The following is an 8,961-nucleotide window of genomic DNA, read 5'->3' on the forward strand; positions in this document are numbered from 1 at the left end:
CCCAAGAGACCAGAGTCCCAGATGGTTCCGTTCAAGGACGTGTGATTGCAGCACAGTGGGAACAAGGTTGGGTCATGTGGGAAACCTTCCTGGGTTCAAAGGGAAGGCGTGCACTGTGGGCGGAGGAAAGAATCTTACCAAAGTTCCCATGGCAATTTGGCTGCTGTCATGCCTCCAATATAGAAACACTCCCGCAGTGAACAGAAATTTCCAGATTTTCTATTTCTGTTAAATTGGGTGTCCTGAGATAGAAGCTAAAGGCATCTAGGAATTTTATAGTGTTATTAGCCATTACAGAACCTCACTACTGCCTCTTTCCTCCCAGGGCTGAGAAATATGTGGGTACTGTTGGTAATGGTGCTGAAGAGAATGAGGCAATCACAAATTAGTCACTTCTAGGCCAAAGGTCATACACAGAGACACATCTTTTCCATGGAGGGTTCAGTGATGAGTGTCATACAGGACTCCTGTGACCCACAGCCTGTTGCTGCTTGTGGCTTTGCCCCAAGAACTCTGCTAATTGATAACAGGTTGCAACCCTTCATTTCCTTCTCACTCACCTTCTAGAAGCACCTTTGGCCTCTCCCTCACCTAGCTGATGCTCATTTAGTCTGACGACAGATCTCCCTTCCACTCTCAGGGGCTAGCCCAGCTCTGTTAGCTTTAACTCCCCCATTTCCTGCCCAGATGCCCTTTCCTGAATAACCCCATTCATCCCACGCATCGGAGAAATTGGCTGATCTCTAAGCACTGATTAGTGCAACCGCCAGTGCTGGTTTCTTTCCAACAAAGTAACCTAGTTTCTTCCCAACAGACCAGCCCATGAGCTCTGACAGATGTGTGTGTGCATGTGTGGATGTGTGTGTGTGTTCTAACACAGCAACAGAAAGCCAAGAATATCTCATCTAATTACCTGTTTGGTAACTACTTGTTTCAGCGTCTTCCTGTTCTTCTTTTTATTTTTCAAATTTTCCAAATCCGTTTATTAATTCTTATTATGCTGACAGCTGGCATCATTATTACTTTAACAAAACCACTTAAAATTAGCCAAATATTAGGGCACCTGGATGGCTCAGTCAGTAGAACCTGCGACTCTTGATCTCAGGGTCATGAGTTCAAGCCCCACATTGGATGTGGAGCCTACTTAAATTACCCAATATCTAAGAAAGTTACATGTACAAAGGATATACAAATTAAAACCATTTAAAATGTAATGCATACCATAATTTGTACTTGACCATACTGTATTAAGACATGATTATAAAGTTAAAACCTTAGAAAAGCTGGGGGCACCTGGGTGGCTCAGTCAGTTAAGCAGCCAACTTCGGCTCAGGTCATGATCTCGCAGTTTCGTGAGTTCGAGCCCCATATCAGGCTCTGTGCTTACAGCTCAGAGCCTAGAGCTTTCTTCAGATTCTATTTCAGATTCTGTGTCTCCTTCTCTCTCTGCCCCTCCCTGCTTGTGCTCGGCCTCTCTGCCTTTCAAAAATAAATAAAACAATTTAAAAGAAAAAGCCTTAGAAAAGCTGTACACATTGAGTGACTTACATCGCAGAAAACGAAGGCAGTCTTCACTGCTACACATTTAGTGTCTCTGTTGGGTCAAGGAGAGAAATACCATGATACTTTGAACTTCTGTTCTTTCCTCTTATGGACTGTTATGTGTGCTGTGCTCCTCTGAGTTAGGTCTGGTAAAGGTCCCTGAGACGGGGCTTAAGACCATCCAGAGTATAGCCAGTCTTTGAAACTAAGGATTCAGGCCAGCTTTGTCCCGGGACCGTAAAGTGCTAAATGAAAGGCGGTTCCAGCAATCACTGAGGGCAAATATTTTAGGTGTGGGTGGGCACCCATCAAAGTTAATTCTCCCCAAGACATCGCTGAAATCTCAACCTGTGGTTTGCAGGCTGCTGGTGCAGAAAGCATTGGGTTAGAAAGTGTTGGGTAAGAAAAAGTCTTGGTGTAAGTAGGTCAAAAATAAAGCACTTTCGTAACCAGGAGCTCCATTCTCAGGACTTGTTTCTTGGTATAGGTGTCACCTGTAATGCACACAGACTCTGCTATTTCTGGAGTGCATTTCTTCAAACTTGGAGGCTAATGGCACAGTGGGGGTGCTGCCAAGCTGCAAATTTCCTGCCAAAGCAACATGGGTGAAAGGAACCCAGCGATGTAGTTCACAGACAAGTGCAGGGTCTCATCCTGTCATTTATGTTCTTCTCCTACTCTGACGGACCAGTCCACAAGCATAGCCCTCCTACTGTGAGTGACGTCTGGCTCTTTCTTCATGTAACCCACTTCAGGCTTACACTTAACCTCCATTTCCCTGAGGGGTGTGTGAATGTCCTCGTGGCTGTCTGCCACCTCAGGAGCACCCACTGGCTTTGCGTCTTCTAGTACAACTTGCCCATAGTATGTGGTAACTCCAAACTACCACCCACTGGATCATGAAGAGGCACCAGTGGTTTTCTGGGCCCAGGTAAATTAAGAACTGAGTGAAATGCTGGGACATTTTCATGTTCTGTTTTGTTTCTAGATGGAGTTGGGCCCCTTTTGTGTCTCTTCTTCTGCGTCATCCATATGAACGGGAAGTGCAGGCCATTTACTGTTTGCTTTCCAGGGAGGAACAGGTGCATGCTCATCATTTAGGGAAAGACCCTTATGAGGTGCAACCCGACGTGTCTTGGGCTCCGCTTTGGTGCTGAGAGGCCCAGGTCAGCGCTGCTGAGTGGGCTCTGCCTTCTCAGGGATCATGCTCTCCACGTCCTCTTGAAGTGCCCAGCCAGGCTCACAAGCTGCAGGCCTGGGCACAGAGCTGCCCAACATTACCGCTCCCAGGGCTGCAGCAAGGTCAACCTGTACTCCTCTTTGATCCCACCAGGGAGAACAGCCCAGACCAGCGGGCTCCTACCACACAGGACCCAAGAGATGCGGGGGGCCTAGGCAGACCCTGTGGGGTGTGGACCACTATAGAGGCCCCTGAGATGTAGCCCCTCTCTCCCTTTTATTTGGTTGATTGGTTGAATTTTTCCCCTTCCTGGGGTAAATTCAGTGTATAATCAATTAAGAAAATTTTATCTCATTTCTTTATCAAGAGAAAACATAAATCTTATGGCCCAAGCGGGCTTGTGGGTGTAGTTCATTCCTGAAGGGATCCCAGCTTCTGAAAAATTGTGCAAGTGATGATGGGTCACAGTGATGGTCACAAACTCGAGAAGACTACAGACTGAGAGGCAGATGCATCAGAACATTGTGTACTGAAAACTCCATTATTAGAATTGTATTTATATATTTACCAATTTCCCTGCAATTTTCAGACACCGTGTTAGTTGCTGTTGAGACATTTAAAAACTTGCCTTATTGCTATGGCCTCACAATCTATGTAGAGAAGAAAAACATCAAAGAAGAGTTCCAGTTGATGATAGAATGACATAAATGCCTTAAAAATACAAAATAAAAAGAGCTGTGAGTTTACAGAGAGGGAAAGAGGCAATGAGCAAATGGGGAGACCAAGAATGATCTCATGAAGGAAGATGGGCTTTGCAAGCCTTTGGGGTTGTGTACTATTTAAACAGGCAGAGAGACCTCTGCACCTGCTTTATTGACTTTCATGATGTGAGTCGTGAGGAGACATGATGTTCTACATCCACTTGTTCATCTGTCTGGTCTCCCCACCCCAGTAGGATGTGCAGTCCATGCAGACAATGATTCTGTGTGTTATCTACATTGTCCAGCTCCAAACCACTGCCTGCCACAGAACAGGCACATGATGAATATTTGTAAATAAATAATGATTGGAGAGTCAAAGCATTCCAGGTAGAAGAAACAATATAAGAAAAGGAAGATAGAAAACTCATTTATTGGTCTTCTATTCAGTGTTAGGAATTATATGCTTTCAATATATTCTGCTAAAGCGAGGGCAGGTGAATTTTTTCTGTGAATGGCCAGCGAGTAAATATTACAGACTCTGAGGACCATCCAGCCTCTGTTGCAACTACTCAGCTTTGCCACTGTAGCATGAAAACAGCCATAGATAATATGTGAAGGACTAAGTATTGCTGTGTTCCAGTAAAACTTTATTTACCAACACAGACACAGGGCTGAATTTGACCCACAGGCTATGATTTACCAGTACAAGCCTTTATAAATCAAAGACAATTATTGCACTACATGTGATTGATTAGTTCATGTAAATATGTGAGAAAAAGATACATTATCAATATTTGCATCATGAATTGATTACGGGACTGCACATATTGTAGACACCAGGTTAGCCAGAGAAATGAAGTTTATACTCAGTCACATGGATTTTCCTATGTTGAAAACTTGTCTCAGGTTCCTCCAGAGAATTTTGAACAGTTACCAAATATGATGAGCAAATTTCTGAATGTGTGGCAGAAACACTGGAGGGAATGTCCCCAGGAGAACTTCCTTCCATGAGTCAAATATATTTTTTACTTGAAATACTGAGATGACTCAGCATTTTTCTCATCAGGGGCAAATATTTGAAGGATAAAATATTAAGCTCTTTTATAGGGATTTCACATAGGAATCCCAACACTTAGTACACCATAATCACATTGAGATGAAAAAAGCAACAAACTAGTGCTAAGCAGGACTTATAGAATAAGTCTTATATAAGGACTTCTACTAGAAGCAGGACTTCTACTGTAACCCAGAATGTAGCTATGTCAGGAGACAGTCCATTACTGACTCACATGAGTTAGAAGGAAAATTCACACAGGCACAGCCTGGGTTAAAACAAGTTGGCAGAGAAATTCAGGCTGCCATGAAGTAGAGGCCAAGGAAATTACCTAAGGCATGAAGGGCCAGGCAAGCCTCAAAGATGTGCGCAGCTTGGGGTAAAATCTAAAAAGTTTAGCCAAGACTAGAAGATTCAGAAATCTAGTTGCTGGCTTGGAGAAGTCACAACAGGCATCTGAAAAGAGAAGAGGGGTGACGCTGAGGACTAGGGCACATACAAGCCTAAGTTTTCTAGGCCAGGATTACTAGACCTTCTAATTAATACAGTTGTTTTGTCCATGCAACTTTCTTTGTTTTATGGTCAGTGAATGCTGATGAGAAAGACTTCCAAAAGGCACAGGTTTTCTACCCAACTTCAGGTTAAACACATCAAATATATCAAGTGGAATCAAAAACATATTTCCCATTACATTTATCATTCCTCATTTCTACACCTCTTATGAATAAGAGAAAGATGTAAATAAATAAATAAATAAATAAATAGAAGTTATTCAGCAGACCCATCTCCCCATGTATCTGAGCATACAAATATATTTATTATCTTCCCAAGCTTTCCTGACAGTTTTAGAACTGAACTCTAGTCAGTGGGCTGGGAATAAGAAGTAATGTAATGTTTTGATGTCTAATCCTGGACCATCAGAAATATCCAAACATAATCTTGCATCTTCTTTTCCTCTCCTCCCTGGCTGGAACAGAAAAGTTTCCCAGGCCAATTGAGATTCATGTACATAACATGGCAAAGATTCATGACTGAAGGAAACTGAGTTTCTGAACCACTGCACAGAGGAGAGCCAGTAGTCCAGAAGAATTATCATTGTACTATGACATCAGTTTTAAGCCTCTGATATTGGGGGTGCATCTACTCCAGCAGTTAACATCACCTTAACTAATGTTTGATAGAAGAGCACACTTTGGTATTGGAAATTTTTGCAAATATTGCCTGACCTCAAAGAGCCAGAGCACTGTGAAAATGGGTGAAGGGGAGTGGGAGATAGAGGTGTCCAGTTACAGAATGAATAAGTCACAGAAATGAAAAAAGGAATAGCATAAGAAATATAGTCAGCGATGTGTAATAGTGTTGTATGGTGACAGACAGAGCTACACTGGTGCTGAGCTCAGCATAAGGTTGTAAACTTATTGCACCACTATGTTGTACACCAGAAACCAATGTAATGTGGTCTGTCAAGTATACTCAAAATTTGTATAAAAATGAGTGTGACAAAATAAGAAGAATAAATCATTGAAATTAGGTTAACATAACATTTTCCTCATTTAAGCAAAGTTCAATCATATCTCCGATGCATATGGAAAAGAATGAAGTAAAACACAACAGTTCTTGGGAACTGGGACAGGGTTGGAAGATCTAGACTACTGTTAGTTCCTAGAGACCATCGAAGAAATGAGGAAAATAAGGGCCTTCCAAAGATGGCCACACAGTGGAATGCATCTGAGGACCATGGGCAGACATCACAGAACATTTGCCTTTTCTTTCTTTTTTTTTTGCCTTAAAGTTTTGTCATTTTCTTTCTTCTTTCTCTCTACTCTTTGTTATCATAGTACTTCTTATCTAACTTATGAATATATAATGTCATATTTATTACACACATATAACTCCTACCAAATTGTAATTCCATAGGGCAGATGCCAAGTATTTAACATTTTTCCTTTTGTTCCTAAGAGACTCAGAACTGAGTCTATCACTCTTCTCAATTCGAGATCCATAATCACCAGTGATCTGTGACAAGGCGTTGGTCTGGTCTGGTCTGTTGTTTTTCCCCTTTATCCCTCACCACCGGTCTCAATCTCCCTTCCCCCAACACAGGCACTTGCTTTAGTCTATTTAAGGCATGTATATCTACTACCACTTATACATGTGTTCAGCTTTGGAAAGCAGGTAGCATTGAATACAATGCGTGTTATATCCGTAAATGGTATTTCACTATCTATCTTATTTTGTACCTTTTTTTTTATCCACTCCTTTGTTTATGAGATCTATTTTGCTACATGCAAATCTAGCTCATGTCTTCTGACTCATGCATAGTATCCTCTAGCATGATAATTGAATTATTTTGAATCTGTCAGCATGTTGTAACAGTGAATATAATGTAAGAACATGATGAAAAAGTTTCTAGTTGGCCACCAATTGTCTGCATTAGTCTGGGATTTTATTAAATTACCTCCTTGGTTAATGACCTGGAGTCAGAATTGGCAGTGTGCTCATTTCATTTGTAAATGATAATAGGTTTGGAGGTAAGAGATTGGTAGAACGATACCACCAGCACCCCTACGTACTCTGTGCCTGCTGTCTCTCTCATAATGACCTCCGTCTTAATCTGATTATAAATTTGTGAGGAATTAACCACAGTAGTTTCCTGTTTTGTACAGCTTCTAGAGAACTGTGGCATTTTGGAGCAGTTTTTAGAAAGAGAAAAGCTACTCACTGAGGTTTTCGTTTCTTGATTTAACTATCAAGAATACCATCTGTATCTCCCCTCTACCCTTCACCCTAATCCTTTCCATCTTTGTTCAAGAGATCAGCAGTTATGATCTGAAACATAAAGCCCTAGTTTAGTGTTTCTTAAGGTATATAGTATAGTCCCATGGGTATCAGAATGCCTTAGGCATTTGCTAAAAATAAAGATTCCAGAGTCCTTCCTAACTGAATCAGAGTCTCTGGGAGTACCTTCAATAAGCAATCATTATGCACTTTAAGACTTGAACCTCTCTGCCAGAATTCTTGATTATCTAGCTCAAAAAGTAACAATAGTTAGTGTGCCCAGATAGTAACAGACTTTATGGTTATAAAACACTGAAATGGAGGCAGCTTACCTGCTTTTACTTGCCAGGGCACCTGCTCTTGACATTTATAGCAAAAAAGGTTCACTTTGTCCAAGTTTTTATACAAACAATATCCAAAGAGGGTTATTTCACTTTCCTAATTGAAAAAAAATGGTGCTCACCTTTTAAAAAGACTTCAGCTCATTCAGTCAGCATTCTCTTCTCCTAGAATAGAGATGCTCTCTCTACTGCTAGAATCGTGTATATTCATCCTTCTGCATATTTTTGCCAACATTTACTTAAGAAAGTCTGCTGATGCCTGAGTCCTCTCTTACTACACCTGGAGGGGGAGAAGGCAGAGATCCTTCCTACTGAAAATATAACAGAGATGGGAGCCCTGGTTGCTCAGAAGATGGAACCACTTGCACTTCCTGTGCGACATCCTTAAACACAGCCCTAATGATAATGAGGCTCACTCTAGCTGGTGCACCTGGGGAAGGAGGGGTGTACACACCTCCGCCTCCTGCTGAGGGCCAGCTCTGGTGGGCAGGCAGCACTGTCACTGCAGCCTCAACACAGGACCTCCAGCTCCAGGACCCAGGGAAAGTTCTGGAACCCAGGAGTGTGCCAAGCCACGAAGCACAGCCTCAGCACCCAGGGGCCTCTGGCTGCCACAAAGCATCTGGGCACCAAAGACATGATGGCTCACACTTCACTGAAGTCGTTTTGAAATACTTTGATGCACTTTTCTGCATCAAATCGAAGTCCAAACAGGCATAATTTTTTGGATAACAGTCACTTCAAACAAGAGCTTACAATCGCCATTTCTGATTATCAACAAATTATTTGGAAATTATCAGAATGATTTGATGAGCAATTTGCACCTCATTTTAAATCACTCAATGATCAATATTATAATATGCACAGTCTATTCATGTATCATACATAACACATGTATTTTATTACTTTCTGGATGTTCGATATGTTGAGTATCACCTTTGGAGGCACATGGTGGAAAATTAATATTTAATTTCTTTGTGCTCAGTTTTATATAAGAGAAATCTGACTAGATTATAGAGCCAAGCTCCTATTTTGGTAGGGAAAGGTTCTTGACCTGATTCAAATTAAACAAATCGGCTGGGGTCTAATCACTTTTTCAGTCCAAAGGTAAAAAGAGTGGCACATCTTATTTCAGCTTGTAACTCTTAGGAAAGTGTCTGTCCTCAGGATGCCTGGGTGGCTGAGTCAGTTAAGTATCTGACTCTTGATTTCGGCTCAGGTTATGATCTCTGATTCATGAGTTCGAGCCCTGCATTGGGCTCTGTGCTGACAGCCCGGAGCCTGTTTGGGATTCCTCTTTCCCTCTCTCTGTCCCTCCCCCACTCGTGCACTCACTCTCTCACTCTCTCTTTCTCTCTCTCTCTC

At 41.9% G+C, this 8,961-nt stretch overlaps 1 pseudogene; it reads right to left on the bottom strand.

The window, feature by feature from the left end:
* Positions 1 to 1,577: 1,577 nt before the first annotated feature.
* On the bottom strand, positions 1,578 to 2,820 carry LOC115278100 (annotated as a pseudogene).
* Between the last annotated feature and the right edge of the window lie 6,141 nt (positions 2,821 to 8,961).

This window comes from Suricata suricatta, chromosome 14, assembly GCF_006229205.1.
Source record: "Suricata suricatta isolate VVHF042 chromosome 14, meerkat_22Aug2017_6uvM2_HiC, whole genome shotgun sequence".
NCBI lineage: Eukaryota > Metazoa > Chordata > Mammalia > Carnivora > Herpestidae > Suricata > Suricata suricatta.